Source organism: Myotis daubentonii, chromosome 2 (genome assembly GCF_963259705.1).
Source record: "Myotis daubentonii chromosome 2, mMyoDau2.1, whole genome shotgun sequence".
NCBI classification, from domain to species: domain Eukaryota; kingdom Metazoa; phylum Chordata; class Mammalia; order Chiroptera; family Vespertilionidae; genus Myotis; species Myotis daubentonii.
Genome location: NC_081841.1, coordinates 221516115 through 221539377, shown reverse-complemented (window position 1 = coordinate 221539377; position 23263 = coordinate 221516115). Strand labels below are relative to the sequence as shown.

Genomic DNA, 23263 nt, shown 5'->3' with positions numbered 1-23263 from the left:
TGAGGAAATTAAATATATATGACTTTTATGGGCCTGTCACATTAACACTTGATTGGTTAGAAGTTATGTGCATAGTTAAATCTGATTTTAAAAGTATGCGTTAACGTTTCGTATGGAAATTCTATGTCTGTATTAAGATTTGAGTCACAAAATATAGGCTGCGTTTGCATAAAAAAAGAGTTATCAGAGCCTCAGTTCTGTTTAACAATAGTTTATTACAAAGTGCTGATGTTGAAATAATCGTATGCCTTTAAATTTGTCTAATTTGAAGTAGTTGAAGGAGAGTTTTTCTAATTTTAATTTTAATTTTTATATAGGCTGAACCATTAGAATTACATTTTTAAAATTTGGTTCAATTTGAATGCTTGACAATATGAAATATATATTGGGAAAATATATTTTCTTAAATAAATTATATACCTTTTTAATTCCTGGAAGTTAATCAATGAAGACATTCTACAAGATTTCATTGAATAACAATCCTGCGTTCAGGTACGAACTGGCACAATGATTATCGTTAAAATGTGACCTGGGAAAAGTATTCCATGAGACGATTTCTGATAAGGTCCAAATGTTCATTCTTGTAAAAACTGGAAATCACAATATTGTTAGAAATGCTTCTGTCAGAAGTGAAGTCCTTTTGCTGCCACGGCCACAGGTGACTGCCGTGGCTTGTGTCTGTAAGTCACAGAACTAGCCGCTTTGATAAGAGATGGCATAGTTACATACAGTTATCACAAGGAAGGTCTAGACCAGCGGTTCTCAACCTGTGGGTCGCAACCCCTTTGGGGCCTGAATGACCCTTTCACAGGGGTCGCCGAAGACCATCAGAAAACACATATATAATTACCTGTTGTTTTTGTGATTAATCACTATGCTTTAATTATGTTCAATGTGTAACAATGAAAATACATCCTGCATATCAGATATTTACATGATGATTCTTAACAGCAGCAACACTACAGTCATGAAGTAGCAACGAAAACAATTTTATGGTTGGGGGTCACCACAACATGAGGAACTGTATTAAAGGGTCTCGGCATTAGGAAGGTTGAGAACCGCTGGTCTATATGAAGGAACTACAGACCCCCACTCACACGGCACTTGAGCATGTGTTGTCCTGTGGACCAGGCACAGAATTGAATTGCGAGTTGGCTTGGCGTTGTTTGGAACTAAACTGAAATGTCTGAGGGACAACCTTAAATATATGAAAAGGTGGTGAGTGAAAAGTGGGATCCGGCCGGCATGACTCAGCGGTTGAGCGTGGACCCCTGAGCCAGGAGGTCAAGGTTGAATTCCTGGTCAGGGCACATGCCCGGTTTGGGCTCAATCCCCAATAGGAGGCGTGCAGCCGATAGATGATTCTCTCTCATCATGGATGTTTCTCTCTCTCCCTCCCCCTCCCTTCTTCTCTGAAATCAATAAAACAGATTTTAAAAAAGAAAGAAAAGTTGTAACCTAAAAATAAACGAAAATTTAAAAAGTGGAAGTAACTTATTTGTAATGTAGCAGGGAAATGAAGATGACCAGGGGAGGGGGATGGAGGAGGACAGTAAAGTCCTGAGAAGGGCTTTCTGAGTGGGTGTTGTGAGTGCCCCCACACCCTGCGGTTGTGACCTCAGGCAGGCCTGGCATGAGCCTCATCGGAAATGCTCTGTAAGGAAACCCGGGCACTGGCCACATTGAGCATCTTCCTGTGTCACCCACTGAAGGTGCCCTGCTCCGCGCTCTGGCATTGCACCATCATGACAGAGCCCTGGCCGGGGTGGTGCTGTAGGCGGGCATCATCCCTGGGGTGGGAGGTTGCTGGTTGGATTCCGGGTCAGGGCACCTGCCTTGGGTGAGGCTAGATCCCCAGTAGGGGCGTGCAGGAGGCAGCCAATCCATGTTTTGCTCTTACTGGTACACGCATGTTTTTCCTCCCTCTCCTTCTACCTTTCTCTCTCTCTCTCTCTCTCTCAAAACAAAACAAAGAAATCTTTTTTAAAAAAGTATCTTAAGAGCCCCATTGCAAAAACGAGGCTTTTCTGGAGGCTGTGGGCCTCTAAGCCGCCTCTCCAAGCCTGTGGTCACCCGGTGGGATCAGGCAGTGGGCGTGGCAGGGTCCTGCGGTGGGCGTGGCAGGGTCCTGCGGTGAGCATGGCAGGGCCAGGCGGTGGGCGTGGCAGGGTCCTGCGGTGGGCGTGGCAGGGTTCTGCGGTGAGCATGGCAGGGCCAGGCGGTGGGCGTGGCAGGGTCCGGCGGTGGGCGTGGCAGGGTCAGGCGGTGGGCGTGGCAGGGCCAGGCGGTGGGCGTGGCAGGGTCCGGTGGTGGGCGTGGCAGGGTCAGGCGGTGGGCGTGGCAGGGTCAGGTGGTGGGCGTGGCAGGGTCAGGCGGTTGGCGTGGCAGGGTACGGTGGTGGGCATGGCAGGGTACGGTGGTGGGCGTGGCAGGGTCCGGCGGTGGGCGTGGCAGAACCAGGTGGTGGGCGTGGCAGGGCCAGGTGGTGGGCGTGGCAGGGTCCGGCGGTGGGCGTGGCAGGGTCAGGTGGTGGGCGTGGCAGGGTCAGGCGGTGGGCGTTGCAGGGTCCGGCAGTGGGCGTGGCAGGGTCAGGCGGTGGGCGTGGCAGGGTCAGGTGGTGGGCGTGGCAGGGTCAGGTGGTTGGCGAGGCAGGGTACGGTGGTGGGCATGGCAGGGTACGGTGGTGGGCGTGGCAGGGCCAGGTGGTGGGCGTGGCAGGGTCCGGCAGTGGGCGTGGCAGGACCAGGTGGTGGGCGTGGCAGGGCCAGGTGGTGGGCGTGGCAGGGTCAGGTGGTGGGCGTGGCAGGGTCAGGCGGTGGGCGTGGCAGGGCCAGGCGGTGGGCGTGGCAGGGTCCTGCGGTGGGCGTGGCAGGTCAGGCGGTGGGCGTGGCAGGGTCAGGCGGTTGGCGTGGCAGGGTACGGTGGTGGGCATGGCAGGGTACGGTGGTGGGCGTGGCAGGGCCAGGTGGTGGGCGTGGCAGGGCCAGGCGGTGGGCGTGACGGGGTCCGGCGGTGGGCGTGGCAAGGGGGAAAGGGCAGGGAGAACAGGCCATGATTTATGAAATTCTATCCTATGGACCTGCCTGGATGCAGGGAGAGGAGCGAGCCTGTGCGTGGATAGGACGTAAGTGGAGCCTGAGTGGCTGCACAGAGCGAGGGGGGGGGCAGCGCTGGGTTTTGTCTCGGAGCTGAAGCCTTAGAACAGCACGTGAGGGCCTCGGGCGGCCCGGCTGTGGGACCGGGCAGGTGTGATGTTCGCGGTCCAGCTGCAGACCGAGAGGCCCAGGGACAGCCAGTCACGCACCAGGAGCTGGGAGGTCAGGGGAGAGCTTTGACTGGGAGCAGCTACACTCGCAGGTGATTAGTGTTCACAACTGATGACCATGCACACACCCCTCCCAACACACGGCTGTCGGGGAGGCCCCGTGTCAGCGAACAGCGTCTGGCAGGAAGGTCACGAGTTCCCGATGTTTCCCCCCCAAGTGGGTCAGGTGGGAGCACGCTGGACTCTGGCCATTCTTCAGACACACTCACTCACGTACTCACACACACAAACACACACACACACTCACACACTCACATACACTCACACTCACTCACGTACTCACACACACACACACACACACTCACACACTCACATACACTCACACTCACGTACTCACACACACACACACTCACATACACTCACACTCACATACTCACACACACAAACACACACACACACTCACATACACATACACTCACACTCACACACACACTCACACTCACTCACATACACACACAAACACACACACACTCACATACACTCACACACACACATACACTCACACTCACATACTCACACACACAAACACACACACACATACACTCACACATACTCACACACAAACACATACACACACTCACACACACAAATACACTCATTCAGACAAACACTCCGATACACACTCACATATACACACATACATACTCTCACACATACTCACATACACAAAGACACTCATTCAGACACACTCAGACACACATTCACACACTCACACTCACACACACACTCACACACACATACACTGACACATACACACACAAACACACTCACACACTCATACTCACCCATACGCAGACACACACACACTCATACTCACACATACACTCACACACACGTTCTTGATTTGGAGACACCGTTTCCTGGTTCTGTGTTCCCCCTCCCAGGTCTCTGGAACTTGTCTCACTGGCTTACCTGCTCCCTGTCCGTCCGCTTCTCAGAGTGTAACAGAGATGGACCTGGGACGTTTCCTTCACTGGCACGTGGGTCTTCCTCAAATTCCTCAGACATTAAAAAAATTACTTCTAAGCATGTTTTCTACCACACTTGTTGTGTTTATCCTCATTTTGGATATAAAATACCAGATACATTTTTCAACCTTCCATCCTTTAAGAATAACAAGATGCTATTGACACCTGGTCATTTATCATCGAAGTTACTTTGTGGGGTGAGCAGCGATTGGTTCACAATATCACACAGTCGCGTGGAACGGAAACGGTTGTGACTGAGGGACATTGCGAGCTTCTGAATTGCAGTACGGATCCTCATTATGCTACGACGACAACAGTGAAATTCCACAGTGATGCTCCCCTCTGCGCCCACGTAGAGGGAGGTGAGTGGACCGTGTGGGTCACTGGGGCTTTCTACTCCAGCTGCCTTCTGCCAGCGACACAGGCCCACGCACGTGAAGAGCCACATCCACCTGGTGGGGAGGCATCTCCGGGAAGAGGGGGAGAACGGACGTGAGGAGCGGCGTTTTTATTCCTTGACTCTCACTCAGGAATGACGAGTTGTTGAGGCCGGGCTGGCAGTTCCCGGGTTCCAGTAAATCATTTTCTGTGCATTCCCTTATGCTTATTTGTGTAAGAAATAGCGCTAAATGAGGATATGCGTAGTCCCTGCTAAGAACTTTATCATGTTCACTTCAAACGTCGTGCGTGACATGAGGTGCTTGTCTAGCAGAAAAGAATGAAAAAGCCGCTGTGTTGGGGTAGGAAGTTGATGCAAGTTTAAGTGTGATGACCCGTCCAGGGGCCTCCAGCAGAGGGCGCTGCGCCTGTGTCCCAGTGTGCCTAGAAGAGACCTGGTTCTGGTTCTGCATGAGGTTCTGGTCTCTCTCTGGGTAGAGAGCGCCTCATGGTCGCCATGGACACATCTCCACTCCCTCCCCTCACTGGGGCTCCTTCTTCCATCTGAGATGCTAATGAAAAGGAGTCGATGTATCGCTTCCCCACCGCCATCTTGCACACAACTGGAGACAGAAAGCAGACCCCTGCCATCCACTGTCCTGCTCTTCTCCCAGCGCACCCCCTGGCCTCTGTCCCAGGACTCACCGCGCTCAGACACCGAGGGGCCCACGCCCTGTAGACGGGGCCGCTCAGTCCTCCTGAGCCTGCGTTTCTGCGGCGGCTGGAAACAGCTGTCTGATCGCTCCGTCCCACACGCGGGAATGGCCGAGTGGGCATTTCCCCTTTCAAAGCCAAACTCCCTCCGGCGTTGGTGCATTTTAAATGATTAAAGTGCCTTTTGCTGTGGAAAACATGGAAACGACAAAGGCCGCCAGGTACAGTAATGGGAGTCCAGGCAGCCGTTCCAGCCCCTGAACTGGGGGCACGTCCGTGACAGGAAGAAGGAATGCTGGTCCCAAGGGGGAGCATGACGGAGTGACCGCACCCAGAACGAGAGGCACAGGGGAGCCAATTCTAACTGCACCCGGAGGCGGGACCGGTCCTCCATGCGGGTGATGCTGAACGCAGAGCCCTGCTCTAAGCCATGGGGTGCGTTTCTCCTACAAACACATCAAAGCCAGGTGACCAGGAGCCGGTGCAGCAGGCACAGACCCCGGGCGGGTCCCCTGCCATAGAGCATCTGTAGTCATCTTTCCTTCCAGTCGAGACAAGACTGTAAACCAAGAGTAAAACGCCAAAGCTCTCTGAGCGACTGGACTCCAGTCACCACCACGCGCCAGGCCCGAGCCCTGCTCAGCTCAGAGGTCTGACGAGGGAGCCCGAGTCGCTCTCAGGAAACTTCGCTCAAGGTCCATTTCCCACCATGGCTCATAGGTCTCCAGGTGTGGAATTGGGCATAGAAATTAGGGAAATCGGTGATTGCCCCACCCGCTCACTTCCTTTATTCTACCTCCCCCCCTCCCCCGTTTTTATTGGTTTGAGAGAAAGAGGGCGGGGGAGAGAGAGGGAAGAAAGACACATTGACCGGTTGCCCTCTGCACCCCAGGCCCGGGGTGGAGCCCTAAGCCTTCTGGTGCCTGGATGACGCTCCAATCAGCCAGCCCACCCGGCCAGGCCCGTCCTATATTCTGGGTCCTGGAGTTCTTGGAACCGCCCCACCTGACTCTGCTGCCGCTATCCTCAAGGTTACCATTGATTTTAGATACATTTTCATCTCCCAGGGCTTTGCGGCGCAGCCTCAACTATTTCTGTTGGGCGTAGTGTGTCTTCTGATTAATGAAATGTCTCCCAAATTGTTCTGAGTTTCCTCCAAAGGAGCTGTTCTCCTCCGTCTCCCTCCTCCCCACCCCTGTCTTCTCTGCACTGTGGCCGCACTCGGCGTTCTGGGAAGCCGTCCAAGTAATTTCCGAGGCCTGGGAAGGGGAGAAGAAAGGGGTGATAAAGATGTCATCCCCTTGTCCCTGCCCCCTGGGCCCTGCGAGCGCCACTGAGACATGATTGCGGTGGCCGCTCCTTCCGGAAGCAGGTGGCTCAGGATCTGGCTGTGACGGGCACCGTGACCCGCCCTGCAGGGCACGCCCGGAACGCAGCCTCTTCAAACGCTGGGCATCGAAGCCTCCCGGAGTCTCCGATGGGCGACGAGGTGGATGACGGTTCGGACTTGGGAGAGTGGATTCGCGCCGAAGAAGAGCTCGTGTTCTCAGGGCGACTGCTTGGGGCGAGTCTCGCTCCATTAGCTGCCATCCGTTCCCTGTTCCAGTTACTCATGACCCACCCCCCAAATCTTGTAGGAAGTCATGTGTGAGCACAGCTTTTTAAAATATTTGTATTGGTTATATTGATTTCAGAGAGAAAGGGAGGAGAAGGGGAGAGAGAAAAACATCAACGGTGAGAGAGAATCATGGATCGGCTGCCTCCTGCACACCCCACACTGGGGATCAAGCCTGAAACCCCGACATGTGCCCTGACCTGGATTCGAACCATGACCTCCTGGTTCATAGGTTGATGCTCAACCACGGAGCCATGCCGGTCGGCCCGGCAGAGCACAGCCTTCAGTAGCCACTGGCACCTGAACGCCCTGGTCAGTCTCTGTCACGGGGGGCTTCCCAGTGGGATGCACAGGCCCCGGGGTGGCCTCCGCGCCCTCGGCTCCGCTCTCTCCTGCTGCGACCCTGGGAGAAGCAGTCAGTCCTGCTTCCCGTGTTCATTCCCCCTCATCCTCTCCCCGCCCCACTCCCACGGGGAAACCACCCTCGGTGGCCCGCGGGGACCACGTTCCCGAGTAACGATCCTGCCCCGTGCGTCTCCTTTCCTCCCACCTGGCTCGGAGGAGCTGGAATTCCTCCTTCCACAGTGTGGCCGTTGGTCCTCTGGGGCCCCTGGCTCTTGTCCTGCCGCCTCGCCACTCTGAGTTCACCGCCGAGTCCTCCTGTCTGTCCAGTTCCCTGGCGGAGTGACCGCGGGCTGCAGACTCACCTCCTCTCCATCTCCATTCGCTCCTAGGGGGCGGCTACCTGGTTCCTTACCCAGGTCTAATGGCTTCCGCGGTCACCGCTCCCTGGTCATCCTCACCCTTCAACTCCAGCTGCCCATTGAGCCTCCACATGGGGTCAGGCAGGCCCCGCGTTGCCCTCAGACCTCACCCGCTGCAGGCCCCCTGCCCGCGCTCCCCCTGCAGTGACCCGCCTCCCCTTCTTTCCTGAACCCCCGCCCACCCAGCCCTTTCTCTCCAGGCGGTTCCAACGGAAGGAGTTTGACTCTTTTCTAGCGGCCGGCGAGCGTCCAGGGTTCTGTCCAGTGGACACTTGGGAGTGCTCACTGAGCACGGACTGAATCCGCCACGAGCAGGACCGTGTAGAACCGCAAAGCCAGGGGTCCCTTCCCTCGGACAGAGACTTCACTCGTGCCTAGTTAGGGTTTTCTAACCTGGACGGGCCTGGAACCTTGCTGTGGAGTCGGGAGGGCGTACGTGAACGGTTAGAGGGATAGAGAGTAGATATGAAGGCCGGACGGTGGCGTTCATTATCAGCTATCCATACGGCAGGAGGAATGAGCCCTGTGTGTGAATCCTCGAGCCGATGTGGCATCGAGTAGAAGGCTCTCTTCTGATGAGGGATCATGGCTAGCGCCTCAGGGACCTGCAGTCCTCTTGGTCCGGGTGATAAATGCGCTGACACACACTTTGGATGCTGCCTTTAAAACGGCCCCGTATATCCGTGCTGATTTTCCGACCTGCGGTTCCCAGCCTGCAAGATTCCTCCTCTTGTTACAGCTGCCGAGGCCAATCTGTGGCTGTGGGATGCTGGCCATTCTCATTAAAAAGTCATGGAATGGGTTCTGAAGCTGCATCTTTCTTCTGTTTTATTTTCCCGCGAGGAGGTCTGTTAGGAAAATGCCAAATGATGGAGTCTCACTCATATGAGAGGTTTTCTTTCCCGTTCAGTGTCCCACAAAACGACTCACCGTGCTCCTGGGGGACCCGAGGCAGGGGGCGCGGGTGAGAAGGAGGCCCTCTGTCCTCGGAGGCTGCCGGTCAATCGCACCCCGAGGCAGCCCCCCGGCTCCCCCGGGACAGTGGGCGTGTGCCTGGCCAGGAGGAACCACGCTGCCCTCCGCCCTTTGACCCTTTGTCTGGGAAGACGGGGTCCCCTTTGGCCCCCTCCAGGGCTGCGGGGGGCATACACCGCCTCTGTGGACTCCTCACACTCAGGTGTCAGGTTCTTAGAGGAATTACCACAATTCTTTGGATGATTTTCAAATATGTCCATTTTCTGGGCATTTTCACTAGAATTAGAAAAAGGTGTGGTGCAGCTCTGGCCGGTGTGGCTCAGTGGCATCAGCCTGCGGACGGAGGGTCCCGGGTTCGAGTCCCGGTCAGGGCACAGGCCTGGGTTGTGGGCTCCATTCCCAGGGTGGGGTGTGCAGGAGGCAGCCGATCCATGATTCTCTCTCATTGTTGATGCTTCTCTCTCTCTCCCTCTCCCTTCGTCTCTGAAATCAATAAAAATATATATATTTTTTAAAAGTGTGGTGAAAGTGGACACAAATATTTGACCTTTAGCTAAGCAAACGGCTAAATCAATACTTATTTGCTTTGAAAAGTTTTTTTTTCATGAACTGTCTAATATTAGGCATTTATATTGGTTTTATATCCTACAGGCAATTACATCCAAATTGAAAAAGTCATGCTCCAGAAAGGAATTTTTGTGATGAGAAGCGGTTTCTTTGCCTCTCTTTATCCCACTCTGTGATTCTGTGCCGCAGTTAAGAATAGCGTTCAAACCATTTTATCAGAAAAAAAAAAAAAGACTGAAGAGAAGGGGTCCTGTCTGGAGAGCCACCGGCTCTGCCCGCGGTGCCGGTCTCGCTCGGGGATATTGTGTTTGGGTCCCCGTGGCCAGCGAGGACGAGGTGAGGGCCGGCAGGGACATGGCCCGAGATGCCCGTAAAGTGGGCCTGCAGCCCCTCTCGCCGCCCGCGGGTCCCTCAGGAGCCGTGTCACGGATCCCGTCCCCACTAATGCGCTCGGTAGGTCCTAATGGTGTTGGTGTCCGCGTCCGAGGGAAGGCTGGCAGGTCCCTGGCGGAAAGGAGATCGATGTTGTTGGGCCAGAAACCACCCCCCGAGTCCCCCGACACCGGCGATGCCTCAGGAAGGAGGCAGGACCCGCACTCCCGGCTGATAGCCCGGAGCTGGGGCTGCGAGCTCAGCTGGGCACAGAGTGGAGAACGCGGGGCCTGTGCGGACAGGGCGGCCCAGTGCGTCTCTCTCCCCGTGGCTGCGGGTCCTGAAGGAGGACAGGGTGGCAGGAGCCGTGGGTGTGTGAGGAGGCGGGAGGAAGGAGTGTCCTGGAATGTTCCAGGCCTGGAGTTGAAGTCAGTGTCATTTTCCTGACTGAGTGCTGTTGCTGCTGTCGCTGTTCTGTGAATTGAGCCGATTCATCACATTTAAATCAAGAAGGTTTCTTCCCAGGGCAGACAGTGAGGGGACACCGAGACTCTCCTCGCCTTCCCGGCGGGCGTGTGCCCCGGGCTGGGCTGCTCCTGGAAGGAGGCGCACCTGTTCCCTGTGGTTCGGGGCGTCCCACCTGTCAGGGCGCCGCCCGTCTAACCGGTCCCCAGGGAATCAGGGCTGGCCACTCGGGAAGGAGGACAAACGGGTCCCCCTGTGTTTAGAGGAGGGGCAGGATTCTGACTCAGTCCGCAGGCTGCTTTTCTTTGGATGCGACTGAAATCTGTATCTATTAAATACACTCGGTGATCTTCTTCCCTCAGCATAATGTATATATTTCATAATCGTCCAAAAGCCAGTAAATTACACGAGTCAGAGATACATTGGTTTCCATTGGATCACAGTTCAGTATGTGATATTCCTGCCCCCAAGCAGCTGCATAAAAATAGAATGTTTCTCTTCATCTCCACCGCCCACACTTTTATTACATAAGGATGACAGCAGATGCAGCTATGTCTTCACTCAACATGGTGAGCACGACACAGGCGCGGAGCTACACGGGTGGTGAAAACACCGGCCCACGTGTGAGCTGTTCCACGTCTGGGGACAAACCATACAGAGGTCAGTGCAGCTGGGCAGCTTGTGCTCGGAGACAACCGTTCCAGTGGCATGGAGACTTTCCAAGCCCTTCTCATCCCCCCGGGCCCACCCGTGCTGACCGGAGAAGGTGCTCACAGCACAGGCTCAGAGACAAACCGAGAACCTGAGACCTGACTCTGAACTGGAACTCTCTCTGCGTAGAGCTAGTCCTCCTGCCACGCAGGAAGGCCGGCTGTCGGGCTGGGGACCGGCTCCTGGAGATTCACGCACTGCGCCCCGGCCTCGCGGGATGTCCCGGCCGCGATGGCTCCAAACCTCGCTCCCTGTGGGCTCGGGGTGTTTCTCTGCTCTCCCATAATGCCCTACTCATGTTTACCACAATCCCAAATCACAAGATATTGGCCGAGATGATTTTTCTGCAGTTTATAAACACAGAGATTTAGACGATTTTTTTGATGTTATACTTTGGGTAAGAAATTATTAGTTTTGCGTTTAGTCTGATGCCTCATGTTTTCTTTAAGAGAATAGATTCACCATGTTATTCTGGTGAAATATACTTTTTTAAAAAGAAGGAACCCCACAGGCCTGTTTTCTATGACATTCGTGAAAAGAAAGCCCTTCGGATCGTCCAAAAACTTTATATTCCATTTATATACTAATTACTAAAACACGGCAGGAGGCCGAGTTCCCTTTTAAATATATGCGTGTGCCTGCCTTTGAGGACCCGGAAGATTAAAACCCTGAACCCTGCACTAAGGGGTGGGATTCACATTATAAAAATTTTTCCGTTTCATAAGAAGGTTCGCCCCAGGAATTCTTCCTTTAAAAGGTTTAATGATCCGTAAGTAAGCACTTAAATTCAGTAAGAATGGCTCATTATTTTCCAGGTAAAATATGGGAGAGAAACAGCTCCAGTGGAGGCGGGAGTCGCTGCAGCAGCTGGGGGAGCCCGTCGCAGGGCCCGGCTGTGTATACGCGAGGTTGTTCCCTGGGCTGTCCTCTTCCCTGCCCTGGACTGCTGCCCATGAGGTAGAATTTTACTTACAAAAGCGAAAGGCAAGGGCCAAGGTCTGGAAGGCCAAAGGCAATGTATCCTTTCAAAGTCCCCAGTGCACTGAGACTGTTGTAAGGGGTGTGAAGCTCCCTGGCTTTTAATAACATGTAAGTCGAGTGACTTTATCTGGGAAGTACAACATAAACGGAAAGCGGGCTTTTGAATGTGATAGGAAAAGGAGACGAACTTTTCTTTACCTCCCCCTCTAAAAGGAAACTCACCCATCCAGGTACGAACCAGGCCCGGCCCGGCCTGATCCAGAGACGGAGAGGCATTGATTGGACTGTCGGGCCTTGGAGGGAAGGTAGGGGAGGGTGGGGTAAGAGGGAGAGATCAACCAAAGGACTTGTATGCAAGCCTATAGGCCTAACCAATGGACACGGACAACAGGGGGGCGGGGGGGGTGAGGGCATGAGCGGGGGGTAGGGGATAATGTGGGGATAAGGATACATATGTAATATCTTAATCAATAAAAATATATTACAAAAATAAAAGCAAACTCACCCCAGATTGCTAGGGTACCTTGGAAATGTTTTGATAATTCTTGAAAATCATGACAGAAGTTGGCTGTCAGCTTTTTTGTTTGCTTGTTTGTGTAAGGACACATTTACTTACATTTGAAGAAAATGAAATACCCAGTTTCAGAAGAAATGAAACAATAAATGCATGAACCTTATAAGAATACTTTTAGTTAATTGGGGGGGGGGAAAAAAACATGAGGAAGGGGGGGAAAGAGGGAGATGACAGAGCTAGAGAGAAAGAGAGAGACACAAGGAGAGAGAAAGAAAGTATTATCACAAAGTTAACGTTTTTATTAAAATTCATTGATTCATTCCCTCAGTCATGGCAGTAACATGCACAAATTGCCAGATTTTAGATTTTAAAATGTGTGTTGTGTGGTCCCCTTCCCACCCCCCAGCCTTCTGCACCTGCAGGGAACTAACACCAGTTCTCACTCATCCCTCTTGGTGCAGAAACAAACTGCTTTATAAAAAACGTTCGAAATCGCCCTCTCTCTCCATAAATGATAACATAGGGTAAACGTTCTCTTTACCATGTTTTCTCGGAATATCTTGTTTGGGAAGCATTTTAAATATCGATATTAGGAACATTCTGGCACTTTCATAAAGTTGTATAGTTTCCAAAAAGCGTCTCTTCCTTCACTGATATCTTGGTGTCTCTAGGGAGGGTTTTAAAGGTGCGGAAATTCGCGCTTGCACATTTCTCCTTAAGTTTATCACCTCCTATTTTAAGTTTTTATAGCGATTGTAAACGGGCTCTTTTTCCATGAAATCTCCTAACTGGTTGTTGATTTTTATGTAAAAGCTAAAATTTTTTCATAATAATGGGGTACCTGTTATCTTGTTAATTTTTTCTTAGTTTGTAGTAGCTATTTTTAAAATTGATTTTATTTGCCTTTTTGGTATATAATCATATCATAAGCAAATAGAGCTATATGTTTCTCATTTTCGTGGCTGACAAATTCGGTTTGTTTTATTATCTAGTTGCCTGACTACTGATCCCTGTGAAACAGTAAGGGATGCAGAGGCATTAGCAGGACTTGCCTAATGCCCTTTTTAGCAGCGATGCCTCGAAGATCTCACTATATAACATGAGATGGGGTTTGGAGGTGAATGAGGTATTTTTATCATGGAAAATGCGTGCCAGTCTGTGAATACCTGCGAGAATGCCAGCAAAAATAATTGTGGGATTCTGATAACGTAAGAAGTAAACCCAGCCCTCTGCCCGTAAGTCGACGGATTTGTAAACTTGCTGTTTCCCACCCTTTTCCTCCTACTATGTTTGTGTCACTATTTAGTGGACCTATTTGTTATTCATAATTGAGGAATGAGGCGTTGGGTGGGCGTGGACCCACCGAGCGATTCCTGGATGGGTGAGACCTGGGGGAGCCAGGGTGGGTGAGACCTGGGGGAGCCAGGGTGGGTGAGACCTGGGGGAGCCAGGGTGGGTGAGACCTGGGGGAGCCAGGGTGGGTGAGACCTGGGGGAGCCAGGGTGGGTGAGACCTGGGGGAGCCAGGGTGGGAACCCTAATCAGAGTTCGCCGGGCATTCAAGGCCAGTTTGCCACACGCGTGTGCAAGGCAGTGACGCGGCAGTTTCACTGCGCACACTGGGCAGGCGCCTCTCTGTACCCAGATCCGGACGCCCCGTGGGCAAGAAGCCGCCTTGTCTGTGTTGGTGTGAAGGTGTGTGACCGACTGGCTGTGCGCGTGCTCGGGGGCTGCTGGGAGGAGCTGCCTTGTCTGATGGCTCCTCGCTGGCTGTGCTGCTTTGTGCGTATTACGGTCTCTCCCCCACGCCTGCGACCACTCCTGCCGGCTCATACCCAGCGTCCACGGGGTTCAGTTCCCGGCCGGGGCCTGAGCCCGACAGCCAATCTCCTGGTCGGATGATATCCACAGACTGGAGCCCTGCTCTCTGCAGACTGACTGCTTCCTCCCAGGATGGCCGCCCTGTGGGACTCAGGTCACCCAGCACCGTGGGTCACACAGACCTGTGTGCCAGCCTCCCCACCCGCCCCGTCCCTTCACCATCAGCTGGTCTCCCCTGGCCCCTCCCCACACAGGTGTGTAGGTACGTGTTCCCTGGCACGTTCTCGGTCTTCTCACTGGTGGACCATCTCCCACTCTGTGCCTCTCCTCTGTCTCTGCCTCCATCTCCCAATCTGTGCCTCTCCTCCATCTCTCTGCCTCCATCTCCCACTCTGTGCCTCTCCTCTGTCTCTGCCTCCATCTCCCACTCTGTGCCTCTCCTCCGTCTCTGCCTCCATCTCCCACTCTGTGCCTCTCCTCCGTCTTTCTGCCTCCATCTCCCACACTGTGCCTCTCCTCCGTCTCTGCTTCCATCTCCCACTCTGTGCCTCTCCTATGTCTCTGCCTCCATCTCCCACTCTGTGCCTCTCCTCCGTCTCTGCTTCCATCTCCCACTCTGTGTCTCTCCTCCATCTCTCTGCCTCCATCTCCCACTCTGTGCCTCTCCTCTGTCTCTGCCTCCATCTCCCACTCTGTGCCTCTCCTCCGTCTCTCTGCCTCCATCTCCCACTCTGTGCCTCTCCTCCATCTCTGCCTCCATCTCCCACTCTGTGCCTCTCCTCCATCTCTCTGCCTCCATCTCCCACTCTGTGCCTCTCCTCCGTCTTTCTGCCTCCATCTCCCACTCTGTGCCTCTCCTCCGTCTCTGCCTCCATCTCCCACTCTGTGCCTCTCCTCCGTCTCTGCCTCCATCTCCCACTCTGTGCCTCTCCTCCATCTCTCTGCCTCCATCTCCCACTCTGTGCCTCTCCTCCGTCTCTGCCTCCATCTCCCACTCTGTGTCTCTCCTCCGTCTCTGCCTCCATCTCCCACTCTGTGCCTCTCCTCCGTCTCTGCCTCCATCTCCCACTCTGTGCCTCTCCTCCGTCTCTGCCTCCATCTCCCACTCTGTGTCTCTCCTCCGTCTCTGCCTCCATCTCCCACTCTGTGCCTCTCCTCCATCTCTGCCTCCATCTCCCACTCTGTGCCTCTCCTCTGTCTCTGCCTCCATCTCCCACTCTGTGCCTCTCCTCCGTCTCTGCCTCCATCTCCCACTCTGTGCCTCTCCTCTGTCTCTGCCTCCATCTCCCACTCTGTGCCTCTCCTCCGTCTTTCTGCCTCCATCTCCCACACTGTGCCTCTCCTCCGTCTCTGCTTCCATCTCCCACTCTGTGCCTCTCCTATGTCTCTGCCTCCATCTCCCACTCTGTGCCTCTCCTCCGTCTCTGCTTCCATCTCCCACTCTGTGTCTCTCCTCCATCTCTCTGCCTCCATCTCCCACTCTGTGCCTCTCCTCCGTCTCTGCCTCCATCTCCCACTCTGTGCCTCTCCTCCGTCTCTGCCTCCATCTCCCACTCTGTGCCTCTCCTCCGTCTCTGCCTCCATCTCCCACTCTGTGCCTCTCCTCCGTCTCTGCCTCCATCTCCCACTCTGTGCCTCTCCTCTGTCTCTGCCTCCATCTCCCACTCTGTGCCTCTCCTCCGTCTCTGCCTCCATCTCCCACTCTGTGTCTCTCCTCCGTCTCTGCCTCCATCTCCCACTCTGTGCCTCTCCTCTGTCTCTGCCTCCATCTCCCACTCTGTGCCTCTCCTCTGTCTCTGCCTCCATCTCCCACTCTGTGCCTCTCCTCTGTCTCTGCCTCCATCTCCCACTCTGTGCCTCTCCTCTGTCTCTGCCGCAGCTTCCAAATACCTCATCGCAAACATGTTTTCCTGGAAGATGCGTCCCCGTGTTTTGATGGAAATGGCACGTGGAGGCAGGGAGGTGAGAGGGTGGGTTTTCTTTGCCTCGTTGATGTGTGTGTGACGTTCACAATTAGACAAAAACCCTGTCTCCTGCCTCATGCCCATACCCCAGAAGTCTGCCTTTTCCCCGAGTTAGAATTATTTAAATGAAGGTTTCTTTGACCCCTGGAATCTCATTTTTATAACCTAGATGCCAGTTCTTCTCCCGCGTTCCTGGAGAACGAATTCCAATCTGCACGCAGGCAGGATCTGGTTGCTTCACAAATGTTGAGTTGCTAAGAGATTTCTGAAAATGGCACAGAAAATAGCAAGGCACTGACTTTTTTCCCTTATTTATTCAGACCTCATTTTTTTAGTTAATTCTCCTAAAATGACAGAATTAACTCCTCTTGAGTGGAGCTCTAATTATGCAGACTTCTCCTGAATTTAAAGTAACCGCTTTCCGCAGATCTCGGGCGGCTTCGGAGACTGAGGCTCACCCTCCCGCCTCCACGCCGTGGCTGTAGGCATGTAGACGGTGATCCAGTGACCCCTTAGACCCCAGCGCCTGTGCTGCCAGGGAACCACCCTTCTCGGCCCCTGGTGGGCGTGGGGTTCGGGGGCGTCTCTGGAGGGAGCGCTTCCTGAGGCCCCACGGGAGGAGGGGATGTGGCAAAGGCTTTGCTTTCTGGGCGTTGCTTTCCTGGGGTTCGCCGTCCCGCTCCCCTGGGCCCCATCCTGGAAAAGGTGCGGCTGGGGCTGTGGAGCCCGAAGCAGAGCCAGCGCCCGAGCTCCTGCTCCCGGGCAGCTGGTCCCGGAGCATCAGGCTGGACTCAGACCATCGGCCCCTGTGTGGGCCCAGCGTGCCGGGAGCCGCGTGGGGAGGGCAGGGGGTGTCCCTGCACCAGGAGAGCCAGGAGCCCGTGGGCAAGGGAGACAAGCGCTGGAGGGAGAACGCCTCTGGTCAGGGGTGTAAATGCTTTAGACCAGCAGTTCTCAACCTTCCTGATGCCGCGACCCTTTAATACAGGTCCTCATGTGGTGGTGACCCCCAACCATAAAATTATTCTCGTTGCTACTTCCTAACTGTAATGTTGCTGCTGTTGTGAATCGTCATGTAAATATCTGATATGCAGGATGTATTTTCATTGTTACACATTGGACATAATTAAGGCATAGTGATTAACCACAAAAACAATATGTAATTATATATATGTTTTCCGATGGTCTTAGGCGACCCCTGTGAAAGGGTCGTTCGACCCCCAGAGGGGTTGCGACCCACAGCTTGAGAACCGCTGCTTTAGACGTTGTGCCCTGGCAGTGGCCATGCCTCCTCTGGCCACTGACTGGCTCCCAGGGGTGACTGACAGGTGAGGCTTTTCCCACGTCATCAGCCCTTGCCGGGCACCCTCTCAGCTGCCTTTGTCCACCCCCCCCCCCCATCGCTCTGCGGGGAGTGGACGTGACGGGTTAAGTGCAGCTTCCTGGCAAAGCCGTGTCGATGGCGGCCTCCATCACTAGTCTCCCCTTCACTGCTTTCCGGTGGTTAACAACCAGGCGACGAATGGCGTCACTTGGACTTGGAATTTTCAGTTCTCTTTTGATAACATTTATTCTCTCATCCTGGCACAGCTTTTCCTGACACGCGTGTGCGTGTCTTCGTGGCATGTACTTGCGTGCCTCTTCGTATCCCCACCCCGATGTAGGCTGTGTAAGAACGACTTAGGTTTCCTTTCAGAGCCCCTCGGCACTCGACCTGCATCAGATGTTGGTCTGCTGACACCTTATGAGAGGAACCGTTCTGGGTCTGAGATCACAGTTCTGCTGCCTATGGGTGAGCGTCCCTGTGAGCTGGCTGAGGAAGGGGGACCTTAGCCGGACGTTGAACTAGTCAGGCGGCTCCAAAGAATCTGTTTGCAGCTCCTTTCGACTCTCCTCCTCCTCCTCTTCTTCTTCTTCTTCTTCCTTCTAGAATGTTCCGGGTGCAGGCCCGCCCGTCGGAGCATTTAGCAACACTGCCTTCTCTGCTTGGTGAGGCTGGGATGGGCGTCCGGGATAGTGTAGAAGAGGAAGGGCTGCGACATTCACTCGGTGTGTCTGTGTGTTCTGGCTCCTGGAGGTGACTGAGCAGCTCTCAGCCCAGCGAAGGCGAGGGGCTTCGCCACGGGACCCCGCACTCCTGGTGCCCTTCGGAGCCCACATCCAAGCCCTACCTCCGCCTCCACCTTTGGCTTCTGTTCAATGAGTGGTAAAAGGGGGGCACAGGGGGCGTGGCCACGGGAACAAATGCATTAACAGAATGATTTTCAAAGACCTTTCTCAGAGGACCCTTCTCTGGACTTGCCTCAGAAGCCACGTGGGCGGTGGGGGCGGGGGTGCCCCCAGAGCTCAGGGGCCTGACCCTGGTTTTGTCTAGAGACGTCCCACTTTTTTATTTTTTTGGTGAGAATTTTGCATGCCCCAAACTACTGAATAACAACAAGATCAGAAGCCGTGGCAAGACCTCCGGTGGTCTGTCCATCTCTCAGTTCCCTTCAGACCAACTGAGACCAACCTGGCCGGCCTGGCGTTCTTGCTGTGCTGTACTTTGAGTAATTGGCTAATAAATCTGAAACTAATTTGGACTAAAGTGTTAATGGCTGATAATGATTTAACGTGTTTTCCCGCCCAGGGAACACATTTGCATTTTAATGGAGGTCTTACTGGCAATTTTCTTAACTCAAGTGAATGACTTTAACGGTGGGCACTTGGGGGGCAGCAGGGACCGATCGTGGCAGAACTGTGTCCCCGACATCACGCCACGTGGTCCAGGCAGCCAGTGTCACTGCACCGGTGCCTCCGGGCTCACTCCTGTGGGAACTGTTACTCTTTTTGGAGCCTAGCATGTCGGTCAAGTGCGGTTTCTGAGAATTGCATGGTCTCGTCTGGTACACGTCGGTGTAATGAACCTACATCCAGATTAAACCGCTTCCAAATACGCAGTTAGGGGTGATAGTCCTCTGTGCACCTCAACACGGGGACAGAGGCCAACAGAACAGAAAGAGACAGAGAAAGAAGACAAAGGGGATATTACAACTTACAATGGAGGAAAGGGTCGCCTACCAGCCCTCAGACCTGTGACATTTCACCTCCTGCTGTTAGAGAAGGCAGTTCTGTGTCCACGTCTCAGAAATAAGTCATTCCTCGTTCCGAATGCCCTGCTGTTCCAAAGCTGCCTCCTGCTGCCCACTGTTCTCCCTTCTTCACTCGTGGGGCAAACTTCCCCGCGAGCAACCGGCCGCTTCTGATTGGACATGGAAACAGAATGAATTAACACTCACTTCAGAGCGAGAGCTGGTGTCTGTGTGAGCCTTCCTCTGGGTCCTCACGGGGAGGTCATGATGGCGGATCCGCGGTGAGCCTTCTCTTAGACCCTCGGTTGGCAAACTGCGGCTCTTTGGCCCCTTGGGTGTGGCTCTTCCTAAGCCTTAGGAGTCCCCTAATTAAGTTAATAACAATGTACCTACCTATATAGTTTAAGTTTAAAAAATTTGGCTCTCAAAAGAAATTTCAATCGTTGTCCTGTTGATATTTGGCTCTGTTGATAATGAGTTTGCCGACCACTGTCTTAGGCCCGTGAACGCTGGGAGAGGGTGGGAGTGACCGCGGGAAAGCGATGCTCCCGGCACTCGGGCACCCGCAGCCCCCGTGGGCCTCAGCGACGTTGAATAATGAGGTGGTGCTGGAAGCCGTGAGTGGAGGGCAAGGACGGGTGGGTTCACAGGCAGTTGAGCCCAAAGAAATGAAATGGAAGAGGCTCAGGGGCCCCTGTCACCCACGTCGGTCATGGCCAGGCCCCTCTGGTGGGCTCCGGGAGGCGGTCATCTCCTCTTCATGGCGCTTCATGTGCATTTTGTATCGTTCCTCGTGGGAACAGGTCCTCTAGGCACCTCCCTGAGGCGCATCATCTAAGTCAGCGGCTGGAGGTGGCGTGTCCCTGGAATGAGGTGGGTTTGCTCAGCGCCGAGCCCCTGGCAGGCCCTCATGACCCCCTGCCGCCATCTGTGGCCTCCTCACCCCCTGTGCCCAGTCATAGTTGTTGGCACAGAACATCCCCCCGCGGCCAAGGTGCTTTTGTAGCTGCTTGCATCCTGTCCTGGGGGTGAGGTGGGGGTGGGTGAAGAAATTTCTAGGAGAATTCTTTCAGAATGGTTCTAGGCTCAAAGCCTGTACAGAATCTAAAAAGGAAAAACAACAACAACAACATACCACCATCAGGAGTCAGAGGTGCATTAACGCTCTCCCCACGGTGAGCACAGTTTGTAATATTTCTCATCTCACATTTAGAACGAGCTTTGTTCTGTTCCCGCTTTTCTGCTCTTGGTTGAAAAACGAGCACATTTTTCTCTTGTACCTATTTTAGGATGGTTGTCCCAGAATAGCTTCTCTTGAAGTCAATTTTGCTTTGCAGAAATGAAAAGTACTATTCATATCTCTTTTTAAAATATATGTTATTGAATTTTTACAGAGAGGAAGGGAGAAGGATAGAGAGTTAGAAACATCGATGAGAGAGAAACATCGACCAGCTGCCCCCTGCACACCCCCTACTGGGGACGTGCCTGCAACCCAGGTACATGCCCTTGGCCCTTCAGTCCACAGGCTGACGCTCTATCCACTGAGCCAAACCGCTTAGAGCTATTCATATCGTTTTTAACAAATGCAGCGAACCCCAATCCTTTTACCTTAGAGTCAATGCGAGTAAAACCTCCGGCACTGTGGCTGCAGCTTCTTGGGGACGGTCAACTCCGAGGTGTCCTCCGGCCTCAGTTCGTAGGATAAAGGGAAAACGACTTAAACGCAAATGACCTTATGAGTGGGATCATTCCTGCAGCCTGATTTATAGTGAGAGTTGCATCTTTTCCTGCCGGGAGCCGGTCCATCCTTGCTGTCAAGGGACCTGGCATATATGGCATACTGTTCTTAATATGTTTGCTCACCTTCTTGGCGCTGTGTTTTAACCAAGGTCACCTCTCCGAGAAAGGTTGAATCCCCAGGTAGGGATTTTCCCCTGAAGTTAGGGAGGGAATAAAAGCCCTCAACTAAGTGCCAGGTGGGTAATTAATCACTTTAACTACAAACAATCATGCTTAAGCTACATAATCTTTACTCCCTGGAATGGAGGCAAGAAATGCCCTAACCTTTGTAATAGAGATTGATAGGATTGAATCAACTGGTATAAATACAGATGTAACAAGACAGTCAGACAGAACTTAGAACACAGAACTTAGAACACAGAACTTAGAAGAGAGCCAAGAAGACAGAACCTACACAGAACCTACAGACAGAAGAACTTCGCTGGAGAGAACATGGCAAAAGATCCTGGACTGAACCTGACTACAGAAATTGGCAAGAGAACCTGACTAGAACCTGGTGACTGAACCTGGCTGGAGAACCTGGACAGAACCTGGCTGGAGAACCTAGCAAGGGAACATGGCCACAGAACCTGGCTGGAGATCCGAAGCAGAACCTCTCTGGAGATCGAGACCAGAACTTGGCTGGAGATCCTGGCTAGGCTGCTGATCAACTGAACGCTGTCTCCGTGTCATTCCTTCTTCGCCGACTCCGTCCACACCTTTGGGGACCCCTGGACCTGCTGGGGTTGGACCCCGGCATTTTCCTTCATCTTTGACTTCTGGGACGGGGCTAATGAAAGAGTCGTATGGCAAACATGGAACAGAATTTTTTTCCGTTTTCCAAAGACTTCTCTTATACTAACATGAGAGGCCCAGTGCCCAGATTCGTGCACTGGTGGGGTCCTTCAGCCTGGCCTGCACCCCTCGCCATCCGGGACCCCTTGGGGGATGCAGTAGTACGCGAAGCGGCCGGTGGCCGGGGAGGAGCCAAGCCTGGACTGGGCTCCACACAGCTCCCCCTCATCCTGGCCCTGCCTGCTTCCACCACTGGGTAGCACTGCCGTGGAGGCAGGAGAGGCCCGCACCGCCGCAGCTGCGCCTGCCAGCCGTGAGCTCGGCATCTGGCGCCCGTCGGTCAGCTGAGCGGCGCTTCTGCTGTGGGAGTGCATTGACCACCACGGAGCATCTCCGGCACTGAGCATCTGCCCTCTGGTGGTCAGTGCGCATCATAGCAACCGGTCAACCAGTCTTTCCGTTGTTCGGTCGGTTAGGCTTTTTTATATATGTATACATACACACATATTATATATATATGAAATTGTTTTCTGAAACACCATGCCACTGTTCTCCTGAGTTTTCTGTTTTCAAATAAATTAAATTCTTTATTGTTTAAAGCGTTACATATGTCTCCTTTCCCCCGTGGACCTCGATGGTTAAGGAGCGCCAATGCCTGAGGCCCACTTCCCGTCAAAGCAGATGTTCAGGCTCACGCCCCAGGCCTCGGGGCCAGGCGGGGCTGCCGTGCGAGGACACGGGCATTTCATGGGAATAAACCGTGTTTTAGCCGTTTCACCTTTACCTATATGTGCCCTGGCACTCTCAGGGGACGCATTTAGAAATTTCTCATTTTCGCCTCCATGCCTTCTGACATGTTTTCAAAAATTACGTTCTACCTCATGATCTCCCTGGGATGCATGTTCTGGGCTTTTCTCAAAATTCTCCAAATGCCTACATGTCTAGCCAGCTGGGTTGCCTATGCGACTCTCCAGCGGCGTTTATGTCATTAACCACGTTCTTATCACTAGGATTCCTCCATGAACCTGGCACTTTCTTCGAAGGCTTTTGTTTCTTCTTACGGTTTCCAGCCTTTCAAGGCTTGGGCAATGCGAGTATATTTATTTTCAGTTTTGTTCAGATTTCGTCTTGAGTCTGTGCTTTAGTCTGCGGCCTGGGAGGACGGTGTCTTTATTTCCCCAGCTGCTACCTCCCAGCCGGGCCTTTTCTCTCTCGGGCGGTCAGGGCACTGGCTGGGCGCCCCTGCCGTGGGGGCCTGGCTGTGTGACCCACGTTCACCTTAGCCCTTGGCCTAGGGAACGCCCCCCCAGCTCAGGGAAACGTTTATCTTTGCTGGGTCTCCAGGAGCTCATTGCTCCCTGCGTGTCCAACTCACTGCCTCCTGCATGAGTGTCTTCCTTAGTCCTGGAACCTCCACGCCGCCCTGTGAACCTTCACTTCCAGCCGGTGTTGCTCAGTGGTTGAGCACCGACCTAGGAACCAGGA

The 23263-nt window shown here is 53.5% G+C and overlaps 1 protein-coding gene across 1 annotated transcript in view; it reads left to right on the top strand.

Annotated features, from left to right (window-relative positions):
* CSMD1 (CUB and Sushi multiple domains 1) overlaps nucleotides 1-23263 on the top strand; it is an 858055-nt gene that overhangs the window by 144068 nt on the left and 690724 nt on the right. The window lies entirely within an intron of this gene.